Below are 25,243 nucleotides of genomic sequence, written 5' to 3' on the forward strand. Positions count from 1 at the left end.
GATTATTTTAAAAGATCACATGACACTGCATGTTATACATATATGTAATTAACTTTACCTTGTATTTGACCATGTGTGTTGTTTCCAGGAGCCCTGGTAGTACGGTGGTTAAAAGCTTGCCTGCTAACCAAAAAGTCAGCAGTTCAAAGCCACCAGCCACTCCTTGGAAACCCTATGGAGCGGTTCTACTCTGTCCTATAGGGTCCTTATGAGTTGGAATCAGCTCGAGGGCAACAGGTTTGGTATTGTTTCCAATTATTTGTTCTTATAGGAAATAGTAAAATGAGTGTTCATGTGACCGATTATTTCTTTCAGAATACTGAATCAGTGATTTTTATAACTGATAAAATCAGAGAATTTTGTAATGTTCTTTTTTTTTTTTAAATAATAGAACTCATTTTTAAAGCTTTTAATACCACATAACAAGAAATGCCCACATCCTGAAGTTTCAGGAAAGAAGATTAATGTTAAAGTGGTTTTCCAGCCACAGATTATTTGGACACAAGGGCCTCAGATGATTAATGATTGCAGTCTTTTGAGACTATTCGATTAGCTTGTCCCCATGGAGTTTGCAGAGTAGGAACAAAAGGTCAAGGACGGAGAGCTAAGTAAACTACATCCAAGAGGTGAGTGGAAGAAAGGAACCCCAGGAAAGGGGCCTGAGGAGAGGGACTAGGAATGTTGGAGGAAAACCTGGAGGCTGTGGTACAAAGTCTACCTGAGAAAGCTTCAGGAAACTGGGAGGGTCAGCATTGCCAGATGTTTCGGAGATGGTAAAGCAAATTCGAATGCAAATGCTTCCTTTGAATTTAGTGATAAGGAGCCATGGTGGCGCAACAGTTAACCACTCTGCTGCTAACCCGCCCAGCCATTCTGTGGGAGAAAGATGTGGCAGTCTGCTTCCATAAAGATTACAGGCTTGAAAACCCTATGGGCAATGTCATCACCCAGTGCAGTAATTCAAGGTTTCGCACCCACCATGGACCTCCTGCTGTACCAGACCCTACGGAATCCTTAGTAATTCTTCTAAATTTTTTTGTGTTTTAGGTGGAAGTTTACACCACAAATTAGTTTTTTATTCAAAAATTCTATGCACAAATTGTTTTGTGACATTAGTTGCAATTCCCTAAGTGTGCTTAGTAATGTTTTTTGTACTAACGTTACTCATAAATCGTAAATCCCATGTATAACTCCTTTTCCTTTAATTACTACTTCATTCTCAAAAGTTATTGATATACCTTCACAAATACTAATTACCACATTATTGTAGCTAAAATACCAGAAAAAAATTAAAAAAAAAATTTTTTTATTGTGCTTTAACTGAAAGTTCACAGTTCAAGTTAGTTTCTCATACAAAAATTTATACACGCAGTGTTATGTGACCCTAGTTGCTCTCCCTATCATGTGACAGCACATCCCTCCTTTCCACCCTGTATTTCCCTTGTCCATTCAACCAGCTCCTGTCCCTTTCTGCCTTCTCACCTTGCTTCCAGACAGGAGCTGCCCATTTAGTTTCATGTATCTACTTGAACTAAGAAGCACACTCTTCACAAGTATTTCATGTCTTATAGTCCAGTCTAATCTTTGTCTGAAGAGTTGGCTTTGGGAATGGTTTTAGTTTTGCGCTAACAGAGAGTCCAGGGGCTATGTCTTCTGACATCCCTCCAGTCTCAGTCAGACCATTAAGTCTGGTCTTTTTACTAGCATTTGAGTTCTGCACCCCACTTTTCTCCTGCTCCATCAGGGACTCTCTGTTGTGTTCCCTGTCAGGGCAGTCATGGGTGGTAGCCAGGCACCATCTAGTTCTTCCAGTCTCAGGCTGATGGAGCCTCTGGTTTATGTGGCCCTGTCTGTCTCTTGGGCTCATTTTTTCCTTGTGTCTTTGGTGTTCCTCATTCTCCTTTGCTCCAGGTGTGTTGGGACAATTGATGCATCTTAGATGTCCACTTGCTAGCTTTTAAGAGCCCAGATGCCACTCACCAGTGGGATGCAGAACATTTTCTTAATAAACTTTGTTATGCCAATTAACCTAGATGTCCCCTGAAACCATTGTCCCCAGACCCTGCCCCTGCTACTCTGTCCCTCAAAGTGTTTGGTTGTATTCAGGAGGTTTCCTTGCTTTTGGTTTCATCCAGTTGTGCTGACTTGCCCTGTAGTGTTGTGTTGTCCTTCCCTTCACCTAAGATAATTCTTGTCTACTACCTAGTTAATGAATACCCCTCTCCCTTCCTCCCCACCCTAGTAACCATCAAAGAATGTTTTCTTGTGTTTAAACCTTTTCTTGAGTTCTTATAATAAAAAAAAATAGTGGTCTAATATTTGTCCTTTTGCGACTAATTTCACTCAGCGTAATTCCCACAGATTCATCCATGTTATGAGATGTTTCACGGATTCGTTGTTCTTTATTGTTTCGTAGTATTCCATTGTGTGAATATACCATAATTTGTTTATCCATTCATCCGTTGATGGGCACCTAGGTTGTAAAACACCAGAAAATTTGACAAAATTGGTGACTATAACAACACTGGGAGCAACGAAAAAACAGCTTGGGCTTGTAGTGCATGCAGACCAAATCAGGTGATTTGAAGCGTCATTGTGATTGCATAATAATGACAGCTCTGACCAGAGGGCATTAGAAGGTTCAAAAAGTAAATTAGCATAGAGTTTTAGTCTTGCACGTATATTGATACATGTGAAATGGGCTTATGAAAAGTGTTTTTGTTGTTATAACTAACTACAGGGCTGTTTTTATAAAAAATAATAAATATCTGTGGAAACTCTGCACAAAAATTTTATAGACAGCTATTTTGGTGTCAACCCCTCTGACAGTGTCACCCAGTGAGATCCACACCCTGTACTCCCCTATCAATGCCACTGCTTATGGGGCAGCTCTACTCCATCCTATAGGCTCACTATGAGTTGGAACCCACTCCATGGCAATGGGTTTGGGTTTTTGTTTTGCTTTGTTAGGTGCCATGAGTTGATTTTCTACTCATAACAACCCCATGTGACAGAGTAGAACTGCCCCATAGGGTTTTCAAGGTGTAATATTTATGGAAGCAGATTGCCAGGCCTTTCTCCCACAGAACCACTGAGTGGGTTTGAACCACCAAACCTTCGGTTAGCAGCTGAGCACTTAACCACTGCCCCACCCAAACCAAAATCAAACCCATAGCTGTAAGTCAATTCTGACTCATAGCAACTCTATAGGACAGAGTAGGACCGCCCCATAGGGCTTCCAAGGCTGTAATCTTTTTTTTTTTTTTAATAATGTTTATTGTGCTTTAAGTGAAAGTTTACAAATCAAGTCAGTTTCTCACATAAAAACTTATATACACCTTGCTACATACTCCCAATTACTCTCCCCATAATGAGAAGGCTGTAATCTTTATGGAAGCAGACTGCTACATCTTTCTTCCAAGGAGTGGCTGGTGGGTTCAAATGGCTGACCTTTTGGTTAATCGCCTAACTCTTAACCACTGTACTACCAGGGCTCCTTAAAACCAAAACCAGTTGCTGTGGAGTTGATTCCAACTCACAGTGACTGTCATGGATTGAATTGTGTCCCCCAAAAATATGTGTCAACTTGGTTAGACCATGATTCCCAGTATTGTGTGGTTGTCCTCCATTTTGTGATTGTAATTTTATGTTAAAGAGGATTAGGGTGGTATTACAATACCACCCTTACCCAGGTCACACTGTAAAGGGAGTTTCCCTGGGGTATGGCCTGCACCACCTTTTATCTCTCAGGAGATAAAAAGAAAAGGGAAGGGAGCAGACAAGGGGTCATCATACCACCAAGAAAGCCAGGAGCACAGCATGTCCTTTGGACCTAGGGTTCCTGCACCTGAGAAGCTCCTCTACCAGGGGAAGATTGAGGGCAAGGACCGTCCTCCAGAGCCAACAGAGAAAGAAAGCCTTCTTCTGGAGCTGACACCCTGAATTTGGACTTTTAGCCTACTTTACTGTGAAGAAATAAATTTCTCTTTGTTAAAGCCATCCATTTGTGGTATTTCTGTTACAGCAGCACTAAATAACCAAAATAGTGACCCTATAGGACAGACAAGAACTGTCCCATAGGATTTTCTAGGTGCAATTTTTTTTTAATAAACTTTTAATTTTATAATTGTTTGGATTTACAGAAAATTGCAAAGACAATATAGGGAGTTCCTGTGTGCTCCTCACCCAGTTTTCCCTAATGTTAGTATCTGTGTGTGTGTGTGTGCGTGCGTGCATGCGTGTGCGCTTTAGGTAGTTTACAAAGTAAATTAGTTTCCCATTTGATGGTTTGTACATACAGTGTGTCATGACCTTGGTTTCATTCCCCATAATACATCAGCAATCTCCGCATTTCTGCCCTGGGTTCCCCATTTTCTTTTGTCCTAATTTTCTACCTCTTCCTGCCTTCCATCTTTGTTTTTGGGCACATAATGCCCTTTTGATCTTGTAGAATTGATTGTTCTAAGGAATACATTCCTCTCAGGCGTTGTTGCTTATCTTATGTGCTTGCCTGTTGTTTGGCTGGGAGGTGGTTTCTGGGAATAGCTTCCTTCCCAGGTCAGGAGGGTGTCTTAGGGCCACAGTCTCAGGGGTTCCTCCACTCTCTGTCAGACCAGCAAGCCTGGTCATATTTGTGAATTTGGTTTTTGTTTCACAGTTTTCTCCAGCTCTGTCCAGGACCCTCTGTTGTGATCCCAGTCAGAGCAGTTGGTAGTGGTGGCCGGGCACCATTTAGTTCTTCTGGCCTTGGGGTCATGTATGCTGTGGTTCATTTGGTTCATTAGTCCTTTGGATAATTGCTCCCTGAGTCTTTGATCTCCTTCTAGGTATAATCTTTACAGAAGAAGATCGCCAGAACTTTATCCTGAATAGCCCTGAGAGGATTTGAACAGTCAACCTTTTGGTTAGCAGCCAAGCACTTTACCACTGCACCACCAGGGATCCTCAGGCCATCGTTAGGGAATGCCAATTTGGTTATGAAGACAGAAAATTCACCAACTGCAACAGTTGCTGTCTAGTGTCCCTACTGTGCTCAGCCCAGTATAGGCAAACTTCTCTCCATGTGCCCCCCACTCCAAGTCAGTGCCCCAGTTCTGAGACCCAGAGACTCTGGGGCAAATGAAAAGAGAGAGAGGGCTGAAACAGCTCAGGCAGTGCCCACATAAGACCTGATGATATAGTTAGAGTGGATGAACAGTGTAGAGGCTAAACCTCTCTACTTGGTCTTGTTTTTTTTTTTATAACACGGCATTAGCGACAGTATCTTTAATCACAGCTTTAATACAGAGATTTGTATATATCTTTAGGGTGAAAGGATAAAATCTTTTATAAGTAAGAGGTTGAAGACACAAAGAGGCATCTCTCCATGGCACAAGGCCTTGGGCAGGTGAGGGGGATGCAGCCAGGAATATAGGAGACAGTCCCATTATCTCCACTCCAAGCCAACATGATCGAGACCAAGGCAGGTCAAAAAACAAACTTTATTAGCCACTGTCAGCATTTGAATTCTCTCTCTTTCCCTTCCCCACAACTCGTATTCTCACGTAGGGCACCCTTACCCTGGAGAATCCTCTAAGTGATCCTCATAGTGGGAGAACAAGAGGGTTGCCCACCTGGGCTGGCCCTGGGCACTCAGGAGAGCGGTGCTGTCTTTTGGAGAAAGGCAGGACAAGCAGCTTCTCCTTCACTGGCCCCAGGAAGAGGAAGGAGACATCCAGTTCTTCTCCCAGGGGGTTGGTGGTCAGGTCCAGCTATACAGGGAAGGCCTCATGAAGGTCCTTTTCCTGGGAACCTTCTGGCTTCCCATCATCCAAGTCAGGGAGGTACTGGATGGGTTGGTGGGAGCAGTGCCTTCCTGCTGGGACTCCTCCACCTTGGGGAAGTTCTTAGGCTCCTGCTTAGCAGCAGAGTTTTCACCTTCTGGAGCAGAAGCCTGAAATAACATTTTCAAATGTAGAGTGTCATAAGGAAAGCCCTGCTATGCCTGGTTTCAAGCTAAGCTGTTCTGTGCCTTTCTGATGTAATAGTTCAAAGGGAGACTCTGAAGGGCCAAGTCTCCTGGTTAAAGACTTGGAAAGTAAAAGAGATAAAAGCCAGAGGTCTTTCAGAGCAGTGGAAACTATTGCAAGTCTCAAACATTGCAGAAATGACCAAAAGCCCAGAGAGTTAAAGGACTTGCTTAAATTCCCAGTGAGCTCATGTCCCTGCTCTCACTGTGGTCCCAACAGACACGTTTTATTAGTTGTTTATTCTGTGCCAGGCCTTGTGCAGCATCCCTCATCCAGGTCCTCTCACTGGTTTCTCACAGGGACCTGAAGGTATTAAGCTTCCAATTCCATTCTACAGATGAGGCAACTGAGGCCCGGAGTGATAAGTACTGTCCCTGATCACACAGCTCACAGGTGGCAGAGCAGGACTGGAACCCAGCTTGCCTGTCTCAACTACCCTCTCAACTATTTCAGGCTGCCTCATAATAAGTGCTCAATAAATATTTCTGGAAAGGGATTGAATGTTTCTATGGAAACAAGTTCTTCCTACAGTTCTGAGTAAGATTTCTTTGGGACACTGAACTGAATGTCCCAGAGACCTTTTGCCCCAAAGCTAATAGGCTCTTGTGTCTGTAGGGCTCTTCCTTACTGGGAAGGACCACACTGTGGCTGAAACAAAGCGGGACAAGCCTTTGACTAGCTACCCTGTAGACGTGGCCATAGGGTAGCCCTAGTAAAGTGGAAATCATGGGTCTTGGGAAAACAAAAGGAGGGAGTGGGGTAGGAACAGCTAAAATATAGACAACTTTCTCTTTTCTTCACAGAAACACAATTAATTATTAGATTGAAAAATACCTGTGATTCAAAGAATTCACATTCTGCAGAAACAGACGTTTTCATGTCTGTTTTAATCAGTTGACCTTTACACAGACCAACGGGCTACAAGAAAGAGAAAATACAATGTCATCTGAGTATGAACATGATTGTCATTGTTACATTTTTAATTGCTGTCACGTTGATTTCAACTCAAGGCAACTCCATGTGAAATGATCGTAACTAAAAATCAAGTTGCTTTCTTTTTGGGTAGACAAACAGCCAATCAGCATTTTTAGGCTCCAATAATGTAATAGGCAGGCACTGAGCCAATTCTCTTTAGCTCACCACGAACAAGTAGTCACCCAAACTGGGCTGAATTGCCTCCAACCGTAGGAAACTCAAGTATTTATTTAGGAACAAAACACTCATTATTAGAAGCTTCTTTGTATTGAGCTGAACGCTGTGAGGATACAACTTGTACCTCTCAGCTTTAGTGATACCCTTGTGTCAATTAGAAAAAAGTTTTTTTCATCTTTTATATAGCAACCCTTTATGTATGTTCCACTTCTGTCTTCTCAAAGTCACAGCTCCTTCAACTTCTCTCTAATTTAAAACAAAACAACATTTCTCCTGCAAAATGTAAACACAAAAAGAAAATAGAAAAGACCTATAATTGTTTGAAAGGTAGCCGTTATCTGCAATGATTTGGTTTCTTTTCTTCCAATCTCTTCACCTGTGCACTTACAGTTTTCCTTGTAAAGAAACTGAATTATGTGAAACCTGCTATTCTATCGCCCTGTTTTGTCACTTCGTATACTGTGAAAATATTTTTCTGGCATTGAAGAGTCTTTTGTGATCTTTTTTTCTCTTCTTACAACCTTTTTTAAAAAATTGTTGCAACTATGTAAAGAAAACATTTGTCATTTCAACAAACTTCACATGTACAATTCAGTGACATCAATTATCAACTACAATCTTCTTTTTAATAACTCCCTAGTATTAATCGGCATTATTTAACCAATTCTCTTTTGTTAGGCAACGAGATTGAATCCAATTTGTTTTTGCTTTGGTTTTACATTGCAGTTAAATCATTTCACATATCCATAGTCACTGCCTTAGGGTAAATCACTGGAACTGGGATTTTGGGGTCATAGCGTATGCACTTTTTCAATGTAAATAGAAGTGTTATAGAATGTTGCCTCGGTTTCTAAAGAAGAACACCTATGTATATGCACATAGAGCTTACTTAAAGTATAGCTAAACAGGGTTTCTAAACATCACCCTATCACCCATGTCCAGACTGTATGAAGAGTAGAAATTCATAACAGGGGGATAATCCATCAAATTAGGAAGTTCTTAAAGGATGGTGTTTCAGACTTTCCTTCTCCCTTACATCACCAAGTAAATAGGGGAAGGACTCTGAAGAGATTAGAAGTACCTGCACCAAATAGAATCTACCTACTCCCTCCCTGGCTAGGATTTGATGAGGTGCTGTAATTTGCCTACCTGGTGCCGATACTAGAGCGGAGTACAAAGGGAGAGTTTGTGTATGTGCTTGACATGTGAATCCTAGGGTGTAGGGACATATATGTGGTCATGGAGATTGGTGTCTGGTTCTCTCTCAGAGAATTCTGAAGATGAGATCCTCACTAAAGCAGGCTACGTTGGTAGAGTAAGGAGAGGGGCCAGCAATAACGAAACCTGCTTCTGCTGTTTGGTTTAGGAAGAATGTTTGAGGGTGTCATAGGACAAATAAATATCATAGGTAAGCCTCTTTTAAGGATGCAACCAAGGAGTAACCTTTCACGTAAGGGGTATTTAATAGAAAACATCTGTAGGGACTGAATCTGAGAAGGGTGGTTCCAAGAAGTCATGTAATGAAAACATCACCCTGCTAGGAAAAGACCTCTGGATGAATCCACTCCTGTGCCACTTGAGAGAAACAGCACTGGAGCTGGTCTCATAGTAGGCGGTGTTGGCCAAGAGAAAACTGCTATTGTAGACTGAGTTATGTAAAAACACTTTGTACTCTTTTTTGGAATCCTTGCTCCTTCTTTCCAAAGTTGGATGAACCAGAATTAAGCAAGAGAGAGCAGGAGGGAAAGAAGAAAGAAGAGACCTTGATCCCTTCCTCATAGCAGGGCTTCAGCTACATGGAGGAAGAAGCTTTGAATTGGATATGAGCCAGAACTTTTGATTCAGAGTTGACTGAACAGAACTTTTTCATACCTGGAAGTAAGTCTTAATTACTTATAGTGATGTTGTTCTTATTAGTGAAAATGGCCAGAACAATTTTGGATTGGAATAATATGTTATTGAAAAGTCGGGAAGACAGTATGGTAAATGTGTTTTCCCAATTATTCCCTGTGACCCTAATACTCCACGACATATTTTCTCCTTTTCAAAATGGGCGATGGAGAGCTTGACATAACTAATGCCATGATGAACCTATAAGTTTTTTTCTGCCTGCATTTTCCTTTTCACATACTTTTGTTAATGACTTTTTTTGTTCTGTCAGGCCATCTGTGACTTATAACCCCCCACATGAAGACTAGAGCCCAGATGTCTGGCATGTATATCTTTAGCCTGATAAGGAGATTTCCGGCATGTATTTCTTTAGTCTGATAAAGAGTCTCTTGTAATTACCTTGTAATGAATAACTCATCCGGCCATGCCATCTGCAGACTATGTGCCAAAAAGACACTTGTAACTCTTGTAACAGGCATATATAAGCTCCAATTTAAAATTTCCTTTCGGGACTCCATAAAGACAGCCTACCTTGCTGTTGGACTTTCCACTGGTGTCACCCCCTGTATAAACTTTCTCTCTCTTTCCGACCTGGAGTATGTTTCACTGGCTCCACTGCTCCAGAGCAGGGATCCTAATCGGGCAACATTCCCTAAGAAAATTCAGTTACTGGATACAAAAGGCTTTTGAGAGACATGCTTTAGAGTCAAAGACACAAATAGATTGAAAGTAAATGGGCGGAAAAAATGAAACCATACCAATGGTAACCAAAAGAGAGCTTCAATACCTATGAAAATATCAGAAAAAAATTGACTTTAAGACAAAAATTGTTACTAGAGACAAAGAACACTTTATAATGATAAAAGGGTTAATAAGTCAGGAAACTGTAACAACTATAAACATATATTCATATAAAAACAGAGCCCCATTATACAGGAAGGAAAACATTGACATAATTCAAGAGAGAAATAGACAATTCAATGATAACAGTTTGAAAATTCAATATCACTTTCAATAATGGATAGAATAACTAGGCAGATCAACAAGGAAATAGAAGACGCAAACAACATTATAAACCGACTAGATCTAACAGGCACCTATAGAACACTCTACCAACCGCAACAGAATACACATTCTTCTCAAGTGCACATGGAACATTCTCTAGGACAGATGATATGTTAAGGCATAAACAAGACTTAATAAATTCAAAAGGATGGAAATTATGTGAGATAATCTTCAACCACACGAAATGATATTAGAAATCAATAACACGAGGAAATTTAGGAATAGCACAAATATGCGGAAATTAGGTAACACTTTCCTAAATAACCAATGGGTTAAAGGAAAAATTACAAAGACAATTAGAAAATACTTTGAGATAAGTGGAAATGGAAACACAACATATAAAACTTAGAAGATGCAGCTAAAGCATTGCTTCGAGGAAATTTGTAGTGTAAATGCTTGTTTTCAAAAAGAAGAACTATCCCAAATCAATAACATAAACTTTCACCCTAAGAAACTAGAAAAAGAAGAGGAAACTATACTGAAAGGAAGCAGAAGGAAGGAAATAATAAAGAGTAGTGTGGAAATAAATGAAGTGATAATAGAAGAAATCAGTGAAGGAGAAAACTGAGTCTTGGAAAAGATGAATACAATTGACAAACCTTTAGCTAGACTGATCATGAAAAAAAGAAAGACGACTCAAATTACTAAAATTGAGAATAAGAGGATATCAATACTACCTTTTCAGAATTAAAAAGCATTATAAGTGAATACTATGAACAAATATATGCCAACAAATTACATAATCTAGGTGATCTGAATAAAATTCCAAAAAGACACGATCTACTGAAACTGACTCAAGAAGTAGAAAATCTAAATAGACCTATAACAAGTAAAGAGATTGAATTAGTAGTAAAAAAAAAAAATTTGCTACAAAAAAAGGCCGAGATCAAGATAGCTTCACGGGTGAATTCTACCAAATGTTTAAAGAGGAATTAACATCAGCCTTCACAAACTCTTTCAAAAAAATGAAGAGGAGGGAACATTTTCCAACTTATTTTATGAGGCCAATATTACTCTTATATGAAAATCAGACAGCCATCACAAAAAAAGAAAAGTATAGATCAATATCCCTTACAAATATAGATGTAAAAATCTCCCACCCCCAAATACTAATAAACTGAATCCAGCATCATATAAAAAGGACTACACCCTATGAATAAGTAGGATTTATCCAAAAAGTGCAAAGTTGGTTTAACATACAAAAAACAATCAATGTAATACACCGTACTAATTGATTAAAGGAAACCCTGGTGGTGTAGTGGTTAAGTGCCATGGCTGCTAACCAAAGGGTCGGCAGTTCGAATCCGCCAGGCGCTCCTTGGAAACTCTATGGGGCAGTTCTACTCTGTCCTACAGGGTCGCTGCTATGAGTCGGAATCGACTCAACGGCACTGGGTCTGGGTTTTAATTGATTAAAGGACAAAAACCACATGACTGTCTCATAAACACAGAAAAAGCATTTGACAGACTCTAACACCCTTTCTTGATAACACTCAAAAATAGAAGGGAATGCTCTCAGCCCGATGAAGGGCAACAGTGAAAAGCCCACAGCTAACTGATTAGTAAAAGACTAAATTGCTTTCTCCCTAAAATCAGGAATAAGGCAAAGATGTTTCTCTTGCCACTTCCATTCAACATTGTACTGAAGGTTCTAGCCAGAGCAATTAGGCAAGAAAAAGAAATAAATGGCATTCAGATTGGAAAGGAAGAAGTAAAACATTCTCTATTTGCAGATGATATGATCTTGTGTATAGAAATCTTAAGGAATACACTAGAAAACTCTTAGAGCTAAAAAATGAGTTCAGGAAGGTTACAGGATACAAAGTCAGTACTCAAAAATCAGTTGTTTTTCTACATACTTGCAATGAAAAATCTGTAAGTGAAATTAAGAAGACAATTCCATGTACATTAGCATCAAAGAGAATAAAATACATAGAAATCAATTTACCAAGAGACGTACAAGACATGTACAATGAAAACTACAATCATCATTGAAAGAAATCTTCAATAAATGGAAAGACGTTCCATATTCATGTATTGGAAAACAATATTTTAAGGTGACAATGCTTGCCAAATTTATTTTCAGATTCAATGCAATCCCTATCAAAATTTGAACTGACTTCTTTGCAGCAATTGACAAGCCTATCCTAAAATTCATGTGGATATGCAAGGGATCCAGAAAACCTAAAACAATCTTGAATACGAAGAACTAAATTGGACGAATTAGGCTTCCTAATTTCAAAACTGACTACAAAGCTACACTAATCAAGACAATGTAGCACTGGCATAAGGACAGAAGTAGAAATCAATGGAACAAAACTGAGATTTCAGAAATAAACCCATACATTTGTGCTCAATTGATTTTCAAGAAGTGTGCCAAAACAATGGGGGCTAGAAGAGCTTTTTCAACACATGGTATTGGAACAGCTGGATATTCACATGCAAAAGGATAAAGTTGGACCCCTACCTAATAATGTATACAAAAACTAGCTAAAAATGAATCACAGACTTTATGGGTTGAATTGTGTCCCCCCAAAATGCACATCAACTGGGTAGGCCATGATTCCCAGTATTGTGTGACTGTCCACCATTTTGTCATCTGATATGATTATCCTACATGTTATAAATCCTACCTCTATGATGTTATTGAGGTAGGATTCAATCTACAAGTCTAGGTTGTGTCTTAAGCCAATCCCTTTTGAGATATAAAAGAGAGAAGCAAGCTGGGAGACAGGAGAACCTCATGCCGCCAAGAAAGTAGAGCTAGGAGGGCATGTCCTTTGGATCCGTGGTCCCTGTGCTGAGAAGCGCCTAGAGCAGGAGAAGATTGATTACAAGGACCTTCCTCCAGAGCTGATAGAGAAAGACTGTCCCTGAAGCCCATGCTCTGAATTCAGACTTCTAGCCTACTAGACTGCGAGAGAACAAACTTCTGATTGTTAAAGCCATCCACCTGTGGTATTCCTGTTATAGCAGCACTAGGTAACTAAGTTCTAAATGCAAGAGCCAAAACTATAAAACTCTTAGAATGAAACATAGAAGTAAATGTTTGTAACCTTGGATTAGGCAATGTCTTCTTTAGACATGATAGCAAAGGACATGCAACAAAAGAAAATACAGGTAAATTGTACTTTGTCAAAAGTAAAACCTCTTATACTCCATAGAAAACCATTAAGCAAATGAATAAACAACCCGGAGAGTGGGAGAAAATATTTGAAAATCATATGTCTGATAAGGGAGTTTGTATCCAGAATATATAAAGAACTCATAATTCTAAAATAAAAAAAGATAAAAGAAAAAACAGTTAAAACATGGGCAAAGGATTTAAGTAGATATTTCTCCAGAGAAGACATACAAACAGCCAACAAGCATGTGAAAAGATGTTTGACATCATTAGCCATCAAGGAAATGCAAATCAAAACCATAATGAAATATCAGCTCACACCTAGTAAACAAACAAACAAAAAAAAACCCGTTGCCATCCAGTCAATTCCGACTCATAGCAACCCCACAGGACAGAGTAGAACTGCCCTATAGAGTTGCCAAAGAGCACCTGGTAGATTTGAACCGCTGACTGAGATAAGGAAGAAACTACGACTGAACCCCTAGACAAGAGCCCTGCAACACCTGCAACTTGCAACTTACTTACAATACTGTGTGTTTGGCTAATGACATAAAACCCCCATCCTGAAATGTGCGATAAGGAAAGAACAATGTACTCCCTTGTGAGATGTTTTTCAGAAGGACCCGCTCGACCTGGTCCCTGGAACATGGGCAGACACCTGCAAGGTGACCAAGATAACCACAGATGACTTCTGCCTGATGCAAGTACCCGAGACAGGAATTGAACCCGCACCACAGGAGGGACTGCACAGGTGCAACACCCTATAATAAGTGTTGCCAGCCTTCCCAGAAGCCTTTGTCGTGGACACCATCTTACCGGCATTGCGCAGATCAGGAACTAAAGAGCCACGTCAGACTGCTTATACCAAAAAAGGAATTATCTGTGAAATCCTAGCCACTGATTCGCTATTACCTCACTTCCATATCTTAGCAAGCAATAAAAGCTGGAGACAAAGATTTGTGCCCCGGCGTAGCCTGCTAGAGTGCTCTGCGCGGGGCTGGTGTTTGGCTGTGCAGTGCTTTCAGTTCCTAGTACAGGCTTTCCTTTTAAAAGCCAGCCAAGTCTCCCTGAGTAATTCTTTTCTTGTGGGCAAGACAAGGACTTAAATTTTGGGGGTCCATGAGTCCCAGACTGTTAACACTGACCTTTTAGTTAGCAGCCATTGGGCTTAACCACCATGCCACTAGGGTATCCCATGCCTAGTAGGGTAGCTATAACCATAAAGACAGACAATAACAAGTGTTGCCAAGGATGTGCAAAAACTGGAAAACTCAGATTGCAGATGGGATTGTGAAATGGTTCAGCGACTTTGGAAAGGAGTCTGACAGTTCCTCAAAAGGTTAAAGATAGAGTTGCCACATGACCCAGCAATTCCACTCCTAGGTATATACTCAAGAAAAATGAAAACACAAACTTTGTCCATGAATGTTCATAGAAGCATTATTTATAATACCCGAAACATTTAAATAACCCAAGTATCAATCATCTGATCAATGGATAAAGAAAATGCAGCCTATCAGCGATAAAGAGGAAAAAAGTAGTCATACATGCTACAATATGGATGAACCTTAGAAAACATTATGCCGAGTAAAAGAAGCCAAATACAAAAGACCATTGTATGAATCCCCTTACATGAAATATTCAGGATAGGCGAAGCCATAGAAACAAAACTTAGATTAGCAATTGTCAGGGCGTGGGGGAGAGGGAAGTTGGGGAATGGCTGCTGTCGTGAATGGAGTTTATTTTGGGATGATGACAACATTCTAAAATTTGAAAGCGGTGATGGTGACCCAAATTTGTGAATATACTAAAAAACCACTAAATTTTACAACTTAGAAGGGTAAATTTTATGGTTTGCAAATTATATCTTAAAAAACCTTAGTACATAAGTAAATAAGGGGAAGAAAGGCTTTCAACACCTTTTCACCCAATTGTGGTCAAACACACCATGTCAATTACATTTCCACTGGGTGTGTTTCAGATAGTTTCAAGCCCCCTCCCCAACTTGGATGCATCCCTTTGAATGAAGGCCTGTTTGACTTTGTCCTTCTTAAAGGGTAATCCTTGGAACAGGGCACCGTGCTATATTCCAAATGTTAACAGGATTTGTTCAGACCAAAGAAGGACCATCAGCAACTACTGCAGAGATTCTGTCCATGTTTTTACTGTCCCCCATGATCACTTTCTGCAGCTACATCACATGGTTGAATAAAACCCCTGATTTGTATCTGAGCCTGCCTTATCTCTAACTGGTCGGTGAGCTCCTTAATGGGACATAAGACACCTGAAGCTTTACAATACCTTGTACATAATTGATGCTCAGCCAATACATATAGATGATCTGTGAACACAACTCTTAAATTATGAAGACACTCAAGAACACTCACCTTAGAGTCTAAGAGTTGAAGCGAGCAGCTGCTGGCCTGGGATTTGGTATGTGGTGACTCTTTAATGAAATACTCCACAAAGTAAGCAGGGCCAACCATCCACTGTTATGAAGAGTTTGAGAAAAAAAAATAATCAAGCCTTTCCACACAGGGACACAACTCAGGTTTGGAGGCCCCTGTTTATAAAAACCAAACATCCCCAGAGTGAGGGTCAACACATCAACCTGTTGTCCCCTGCAAGTTTCCACACTTATTCAACTATGTTTTATGATTTGTTAATTAGAAACTATCATCACCATATCTTTATTCCCTTTTTAAGAATTTGAATGTGTCCTAAATTTTTTCCCTTGGTGAGTTTTTCTATCCTCCAACAGAATTCCCTTTTAGATAAGTTTTTCTCTATTGGATAGAGAAATCAACACAACCCAAGTAGTAATGAGCCTCTATTTCCTCAAACTCATAAAACTAAGCTTCCACTGCAGGCCTTAATATGGAGTAGAAGTTGGCTTGCTAACTGGTCCATGGTCAGTTAGATATGAGAATGTAGTACCAGGTGTCATGGATTGAATTGTGTCCCCCCAAAATATCTGACAGCTTGCCTAGGTCATGATTCCCAGTACTGTATGATTGTCTGCCATTTTGTCATCTGATGTGATTTCCCTGTGTGTTGTAAATCCTATCACTATGATATAATGAGATGGATTAGTGGCAATTGTATTGATGAGATCTAAAGATTAGATCATGTCTTAAGCCAATCTCTTTTGAGATATCAAAGGGAGGAGCGAGCAGAGAGACTTGCGGACCTCGTGTCACCAAGAAAGCAGTGCCGGGAGCAGAGTGCGTCCTTTAGACCTGAGGTTCCTGAGCTGAGATGCTCCCAGACCAAGAGAAGACTGATGACAAGGACTTTCCTCCAGAGCTGACAGCCTGAATTTGGACTTGTAGCCTACTAGACAGTGAGAGAATAAATTTCCCTTTCTTAAAGCCATCCACTTGTGGTATTTTTGTTATAGCAGCACTAGATGACTAAGACACCAGGAAATAACGAACCTGAATAGAATCCCCAAGGAGACAATGAGTCCATTTCCTTTCTTGCCCTAAAGCCAATGAAGATAAAGCTGAGTCACATGACTCTTATCGAAGTGCCACGGAATAACTCAGAAACCAGAGCATGATACAATGTTCTTCAGGTCTACCAAAGTAGGAACTATAGAGAAAGAGGGTCTTCAGTTATTACCAAAAAGAAAGCCTTGGTATTCTACACCTAGCTTAAGAATCTATAGCAACAGTGTGAGACACATCTTATGTGTAACTGGCTTGGGCATTTTAGCTTTACTTGGCTGGAAGCCCTGGTGACTTTGATGAGAGACTACTGCTTGGAGGTGCTTTCACTGTTGTATTTTACAAGTGACTTGGTAGCAGCTTCCAAAACACTGGAATCTGACAAGTCAGTGTGGCTGGGTCTGGGACAGTCAGGACACCTACTGCCAATCATTGGAAAAACTGTTGAAGTGAAAGAGACCAATTTAAAAATAATGCTCCTGGTTGTAACCAACATCGCGGAACAATATATGTATAAATTTTTGAGTGAGAAATTAACTTGAGCTGTAAACTTTCACCTAAAGCACAATAAAAAAAGGAATTGAAGATTGTCATAGCCATTTGGAAATAAAAGTAATTATTCCAATCCCTACTTTTAAAATAGTTTATTAAGCACCTAGTTGTATAAATTACTAGTATATAGTATTTGTACATTTGATCACAGCCCCGATTGCTCCTAATTTCCTTCCCTGTACTGTACTTTATATCATACACAAAAAATACTTGTTCTTCATAATATTTTTTATCATCTTCACTGTCAACACTCAAGGTCAGTAGTTGTCAAACGTTAAAGTGCGTCAGATTGCTTTTCCCCACCCCTGGAATTTCTGATTCAATAGGACTGGGACTGGACCCAAGAATTTGCATTTCCAATAAATTCCTAAGTGATGCTGAAGCTACTGATCAGGATATCACATTGTGAGAGCCAGTGTACTAAAAAAACATGAATCACAAACTATTATAAAAATATAAGAAGAAACAAGAACTCAATTGGTTATATGTATTTCGTAAATCTCTACAGGATACATATTAAATTAACAGTAATTTATTCTTTTTAAAGGGAGGGGAGGTGACTGGATTTGATTATAGAAGAAAAGGAAAGATATTTTTCAAATTTGTTCAAAAGAGAATAGATTCATATGCTACTTATATGATTAAGTATAAGTTATGGTTTTTTTATGGTTTAGTTAATGGACTTTTAAATTGTCTTCCTAGAAAATCATCCATTGTTTAGTTTATTCATTTATTTGCATATAGTTCTGCAAAACAAAAATTTCTGTAATTATCTAATTTTCTCTGTATGTTTTATTTGTTCAATTCTTATCGATACAAATGATAGGATTTTAGCTACATTGTTCTTTTGACTACAGAATTCTACTTCTTTTACATTAGGGTTAGGAATATAGTTTATGCTGCTTCTATTTTGGAGTAAATTATTGAAGATTTCTTTGTGTTCCTGGGTATGGCAAAACTTTACAGCTATTCCATGACTACATGCAAAGACACATTTTCTTCATATACGAATTTAGAGTTCTGCACATACGTACTTGGAGTTTCGCATTATAGCGTTAAAATCCCCTATATCGTTACCATTTTATTAATCTAAAGTGATGATCTGTAAGTAACGAGGTATACTAAAATCTTCTGACAAAAAGAAACCGATGAATTATGCTTTTCTTTGAAGGAAAATAAATAAAGCTCTTCACTGAATTTCAATGCTATAAATCATATGACCACAATGAAGGCAAAGACCGACAAAGAGCTCATACTCAGTGTTGGCAAGGATGGGGTGAGAAAGGCAATTTTCTGGAAAGCAAGTTAGTTTCCTGCAATGAGCGTGTACTACTTTCATAATTAAAATAAAATCAAAGCAAAATGCATTTGACCTCATACACGTTTATTTATCCTAGGAATTTTGTTTAATAACATAACATGTAGTATATTGATATCAGACCTCTATCCCCCAATGAGGTCCGTAACTTCCATCCTCGTCACGTCTGTAAAGCAGACTGAGTGCTTTACAAGGTTGGGGTTTCACTACTGTCATGTCTTATTCACCTCTTAGGTCCTAACACCTCACATCATGTCTAACCCATGGGTATGAGTTCCAAACGCAGACACCATTTGGCAAAGGCATGTTCAGAGGAGGTAGAGGCATAACCAAGATGCAAAGATTTTAGGGTGCAATGTGTGTTCAGAAAAGAATGGAGCATCCAATTGAGTGGCGTGTAGAGTCAGTGTAGACAGGGAAATAATGGCAGACAGAGCTAGAAAGGGAGTCTGGGGACCAGTTGTAGACATTATGCCATTGGCGGATGGCTAAAAACGCCGGATTTGATGCAGGACAGAACAAAGATTTTGAAAGTTATTTGGGAAGACTGGAAACCCTAACAGCATAGTGGTTAATGCTATGGCTGCTAACCAAAGGACTGGCAGTTCAAATCCACCAGACGCTCCTTGGAAACTCTATGGGGCAGTCCTACTCTGTCTTATAGAGTTGCCATGAGTCAGAATTGACTTGACGGCAACGGAATTGTGTTTTTTTTTTTTTGTTTGTTTTTGTTTTTTTGGGTTTTGGGGAAGATTATTTGTGAGAAGTATAGTATAGGCTGATTTTCACATGAAAGGCTAGTACTGGGAACATTAGGAACTTGACCTTGGAATAAATAGGAAGGTAAGATTGGGAGAAAACCTGTATACTCTTGCCATAGTCCCGCTCAATGCTCCTTCTCCATTATTTATTAAAATGAACCATATAAGAGTGATCTCTTACCTGGGCGAAGAGTACAGTTATAGGCAGGTAAATACACAACTCTTCTTGGCTTGTTAACATAAAACATTGCTTTGCATTGACCATAAACCTGGATCCAAAAGAACACATTTTGTGACAATGGAGGGATAAACCATGAATTTTTAGGATACCAAACAAATGGAATTTGGAGATTAAAAAATATATATATGAAACTTAAGTTTCAATTTTGGTTGTTTTGGGTGGGAGAAAATGGTAGCTGGTCATCAAGCTTGTTTCACCTTCTATTTCTGGCATGCCGGTTGACTATACCTCCAGCCTCCCCCACAGTCAGGTGTGACTTTGTGTAACTGAGTTCTAAGCCCAGGATGGTGAGCTGACGTGATGTGGACCACCTCCAGTTCTGGCCTATAAAGGTTGCCCATGTGCTATCTGTTCTCTCTGCTCCTTTTCTTTCTTAGCTTAATACTGACAAGTATGCCCCCAGGGAGACCATAGCTGAGGATGGCAGAGCCTAGAGCCACCACATGCAAGGAAGCTGGATCTCCAAATCAGCCCTTGAAGGAAAGTTCCCACCTGGTCTGAAACTCATATTTTGAATTTTACATGAGTGAGAAATAACCATCTACCATGATGGACTCATGATGCAAGTTTCAGTTTGTTACAGCAGCTAGCATCACCTTAACAATATTGTTCACAAGAGGGTAAGTAGACTATTTGCTTTTCAAAATCAGAAATGTGCAGTTTGACAAATTTGGTTAAATGACTAGGGAAAGATATGTTGGTTAAAGAGTAATTGCATTTATATCACTCACGTTTATATCAGTGTCTGGGATTCATCTTCTATAAAGTTTCATTCCGATCAATGGAAATAAACCCAAGATAATTGAATAGCAAAGACAAACTGATATTATTTTTAGGCATCTTCTTTGGTCATGTACGAGATAATCATTTTTGAGGCCCTTTCTCTTGTGTGATTCCAGGCAAGTATTTCTCTTTCCATGACACAGGCGGAGCTGTTATACTGTAACCTCTTACCTCAGCTTCATTGAAACAAAACAAACAAAACAACAAGATCTTCCTTCCCTGCTTCTAGAAGAGCCTACCTTAAATCTGCATCCACATTCTTCACCTTCGATCCGTTTTCACAGGTTAAATACTGGTCAGAAGCCAGTAGAAGTCTCCCGGAGGTAGAAGAGTTGGAGTCACCAAACAATTTTTGGGTAACTTAGCAATTCTCGTCTCCATGACCCCAGGGAGACTTCTGGAATGCCCTCTGATTTGTGACACTTTGTCATGTCTATGGCGTTGGAAGAACGACATGGGCACCCTAACAAGGAGATTATGAACTGGAACATTGAAATTATGATAGACTTTGAGCAATCTTCACCCTGTAGGAAGAGGGCAATCTAGCTTCTCTCCCTAGAGCCACTGAGAAGGAGCACTCACCGACTGATGCAACAACATCTTCACCCCACAGCTCTTCCACAACTTCTTGCTGAGCACATGGCAGTCTGTCTCCAACACATCCAGTGTGAGATAGAACAGGGATCCCGGAGACCATCCTGTGGGACAGGGTGAAGAAATGCACCACAAGCTACATGAAGCAGAAAATCCAAAAGACCTGTTCAATGGCAGTGCCAAAGGACACGATGCTTTGAAGAATCTATAAGGACTGTTGAATACTAGACAGGTGTTAGAGTAGGTTCCTTGGTAGCCCTTGTTCCTAATGACCATAGGAGCATTGTAGTACACGCGGTAGGGGACAGCAGAGCTTTCTCAGCTGGATTTAGAATTTGGCAAGCACCTGCCACTCTGTGTCTCTGGTCCCACCTCCTACCGGCCTCCACAGAACACATGCTCCAGAGGGGACCATCACTTGCCTGTCTGTGTTCCTGGACATCACTGACTCGGTTGAGGCTCAGCACATAGCCGTCCTTTCGGTCCTTGTTGATGTCCTGCAGAGCAAAGCCCGCAACACCCAGCACATCTGAGTCTTTGCAGCCCCGGGAGAGGAGATGCCAGACCTCGGGGGCCACCAGGGCCACAAACATAGCCCTGCAGCAAGTGGCCAGGGCACAGAGTACCAGCAGCAGGAGCAGATCCATCCTGTGGGGAAGAAGGCCCTGGATGGTCAGGCTATGGAGCTGCCACCTTGGGCTGTGGGCCATTTTAAGGTAGTCTTGAACAGGTTTGTAATCATAATCTGATCTGGTGACCAAATATTGGAACAGGATATTCCTTTGTATCACCTTGAATTCTAAAGGTGGATTTCCTGTGTCAATACTTCAGAATTGGATTTGCCAATGTTTGTAACCTTTGAGCAAGCTCTTATTCATCTGTGTAAACAAATTGAAGTTTCCCAACTCTTCCCTAAGAAATCCTAATAAACATGCTGTCAAGGCTCCTAGAGGTCATGATGGATCCTGGTTCATGTCTAGTCTTCACCTGAATGAGAATATGCAGGACTGTGGCCATCTCCCCTTCTCTCCTAGCACTTTCCCTCCACAGACCTTCTCAGTCACACTAATATTGTCTCAGGCACGGAGCATGGGGCCACAGTGGTGCTCAGTGAGTTCAGTGTTCCTGGCTGAACCCACGGTCACCATTTCTTATTCTATCAGGAAAGTATCCCAAAACCCTTAGCTACATAGGAGAGGCACAGGTTATTTCTAAAGCACTTCTAGCATCTGGCTATAAAATGTTCTGTTGATCCTCCTTTAGGTTATTACATCTGATCCTGGAAAGATTACAGCCTAGGAAACCCTATGGGGCAGTTCTACTCTGTCCTATAGGGTGGCTATGAGTCAGTATTGACTTGGCAGCATATAACAACAACAACAGGTTATTTAAGTAGGTCCTAGGTGGCGCAGCTGGTTTGTACTGCCAACCCAAAGGTATTGGTTCCAACCCACCCAGTAGCTCTACTAAAGAAAGGCCTGGTGATCTGCTTCCATAAAGATTATGGTTTTTCTTGAGTTGGTTCTGAATCATGGTGGCTGCATATGTTACAGAGTACTAAGGTTTTCTTGGCTATAACCTTAATGGAAGCAAATCACCAAACCTCTTCTTCCACGATACCACTGGGTGGAATACAACCACCACCATTTAGATTAGCAATTGAGGACAAACCAGTTGTGCCACCTAGGTTACAGCTCAGAAAACCCTATGCAGCAGTTCCACTCTGTACCATTTCGGATCACCATGAATTGGAATCAACTCAAAGGCAACAGGTTTGGTTTTCCCCCTCCTCTAGGTTATTTTAAAACTACATTTTTTTTTGAAAGATTTTCTTGTCATATCCAGCTTCTAGAATCATACTCCAAGTCTATGCTGTCTTGAAGGCGGGACCAAGATGGCAAAATAGCCAGATGCTTCCGGTGATCCCTCTTACAACAAAGACACGAAAAATCAAGTGAAACAATTATATTTATAACAAACTAGGAGCCCTGAACAACAAAGGCAAAGTTAGAAAGTGGACTGAGCAGCGGGGGCAAGAGAGGTGGTTCAGAAGTGGAGAGGAGTTACTGGACCTGAATCGTGGAGAGCCCTCAGGCACCATTCCCAGAGTGGCAGTGGCAGTGGGCTGGTACTAGTGTTCGGCTGCAGTTTCCTCAGGGAGAAACAGCCAGCCACACAGCCTACTCACACCTCCGGAACCAGAGAATAACGGCGCCCTCAGCAAAAGCTAAGTACTTGCGTATGTTTTACTGCACCCCCCACCCCCAAGCCAGCTTCAGAGGCTGAAATCCCTGGGCCTGAGATAGGCCCTGTTGAGCACCTAGAGCCATCCTCCCAGCCTTGAAGAAGAAAAAAACTTGCAACTGGGGGAAAAGATAATTTGCCAGCTCCACAAACCAGGGGAGCTCAGGACAGAAGCATCTCCTATTCGGGCATAAGCATTCCATGGACTTCGAGTAACTTTCCCCCCTGCATGGACCTGTGTGGGCCTACTTCAGGAGAATAGGCCCTTGCTGACAGACTGCAACTGCTTAAGCTGTGTGGTGGAGAGGTGGATGTTTGATGTTTGACACCGCTTTGCCTATTAAACAGGGTCCACACCTACCCACATCAGGAGCCTAAGGACTGGTGGCTCCATTCAGGTCACCCAACCACCTGCAACAGGTATCCAAGGATAACTGGTACCTCCCAGCCCTTACAACCAAAAGCATTGGGTGCCCATGGTCCATCTGCAGAGCCCGCCCACCTGTATGCTCTAGGGAACAGGGACATGTTTTCCTTAGAGACACTCAGAGGAAAGTTTTCAGCCCCTGCCTTTGTTCAGAGTGTGACCCCCTGCTGCAACCAGATACTGGCACCTACGCCAAACACCCCTGCTCTTCTAAGGCTGCACAACAGAGACTGTACTACATGCTTGATGACCAGCTACCTGGACACCTGAGTTGAATCCACACAAGAAAAATGAATGGACTGATAAGCTTATATACCTGATAATAGCTCTAGCCACCTGGTGGCAGGACGTCAGAGCTCCAAAGGCAAAAATAATCAAGCTAGCTCACTGAAATCTATGCTGTCTTCCAGGGAACTATATAAAAACTAACTCAGTAAAAGATTAAATCCTAAAACTCTGTTTTGTTGAGAGAATGATAATGATCGCACTGTGGGCTGTATTACTAGGGGAAAACTGGGTAGGACTCTTGCTTTTTCAGCTTCTGTTAAGAGTTCAGGAAGGTTCTGCTGACTGGGATTGTAACAAAGACAAACACCTTAAAAAACAAACAAACAAAAAATAAAACCTTGGGTAGTTGGAAATATAGTTACCAAGTCTTGGCCTGAGACGGTGAAGGCGTGGACTGATGAAAACCACGTGACAGCCACAGCTCAGCAATATCAGGCTGGTGCTGCCCTCATGAAAGATGGACTCTGCAGGTGGTTGGTCTGTGTGCTTCTCTCTCTTTTCCCTTTCCTCCTATATTTTGCCTTCCACAAACACTGAATGAATACCGACTCCAGAGAATGCCAAGGCCCAGCACTATTAATAACAAGTAACATTGCTAACTTTGCCTCGTGCACCCGCCTTGTGCTGAACACTGTATGTTCCTTCTCATTTAAGGCCTCCAACCAGCCCAGGCACAGGTGGCACTATTATTCCTCTGTACAGATGAACAAATTGAGGAACAGAGAGCTTAAGTAGCATGCCCCACTTCAACCCTGTCATGGGTTGAATTGTGTCCCCCCAAAATATCTGTCAATTTGGCTAGGTCATGATTCCCTTGTGTGATTGTATAATTGTCTAGATAATGGGGAGCTCCTCTCGTTAAGCACTTATGCTCATCAACAGACTTCACCAAAAGAGTAAAAACAGAACCTATAGACTGGGAAAAAAATTTTGGCTACGACATATCCAACAAACGCCGAATGTCTAAAGTCTGTAGAATACTTCAACACCTCAACAAGAAAGAGACAAATAATCCAATTTAAAAATGGGCAAAGTACTGGTACTGGTACAACAACAGATACAGAGACCAATGGAACAGAATTGAGAATCCAGACATAAATCCATCCACCTATGAGCTCCTGATATTTGACAAAGGCCCAAAGTCAGTTAAACGGGGGAAAAGACAGTCTCCTTAACAAACAGTGCTGGCATAACTGGACATCCATCTGTAAAAAAATGAAACAAGACCCATACCTCACACCATGCACAAAAACGAACTCAAAATGGATCAAAGACCTAAATATAAAATCTAAAACGATAAAGATCATGGAAGAAAAAGTAGGGACAACACTAGGAGCCCTAATACAT

General features: G+C 40.8%; 1 pseudogene; it reads right to left on the bottom strand.

The window, feature by feature from the left end:
* Positions 1-5,582: 5,582 nt before the first annotated feature.
* Positions 5,583-21,584, bottom strand: LOC126072188 (fetuin-B-like; annotated as a pseudogene).
* Positions 21,585-25,243: the final 3,659 nt, after the last annotated feature.

The sequence above is a fragment of the Elephas maximus genome, chromosome 1, assembly GCF_024166365.1.
Source record: "Elephas maximus indicus isolate mEleMax1 chromosome 1, mEleMax1 primary haplotype, whole genome shotgun sequence".
Lineage (NCBI taxonomy): Eukaryota > Metazoa > Chordata > Mammalia > Proboscidea > Elephantidae > Elephas > Elephas maximus.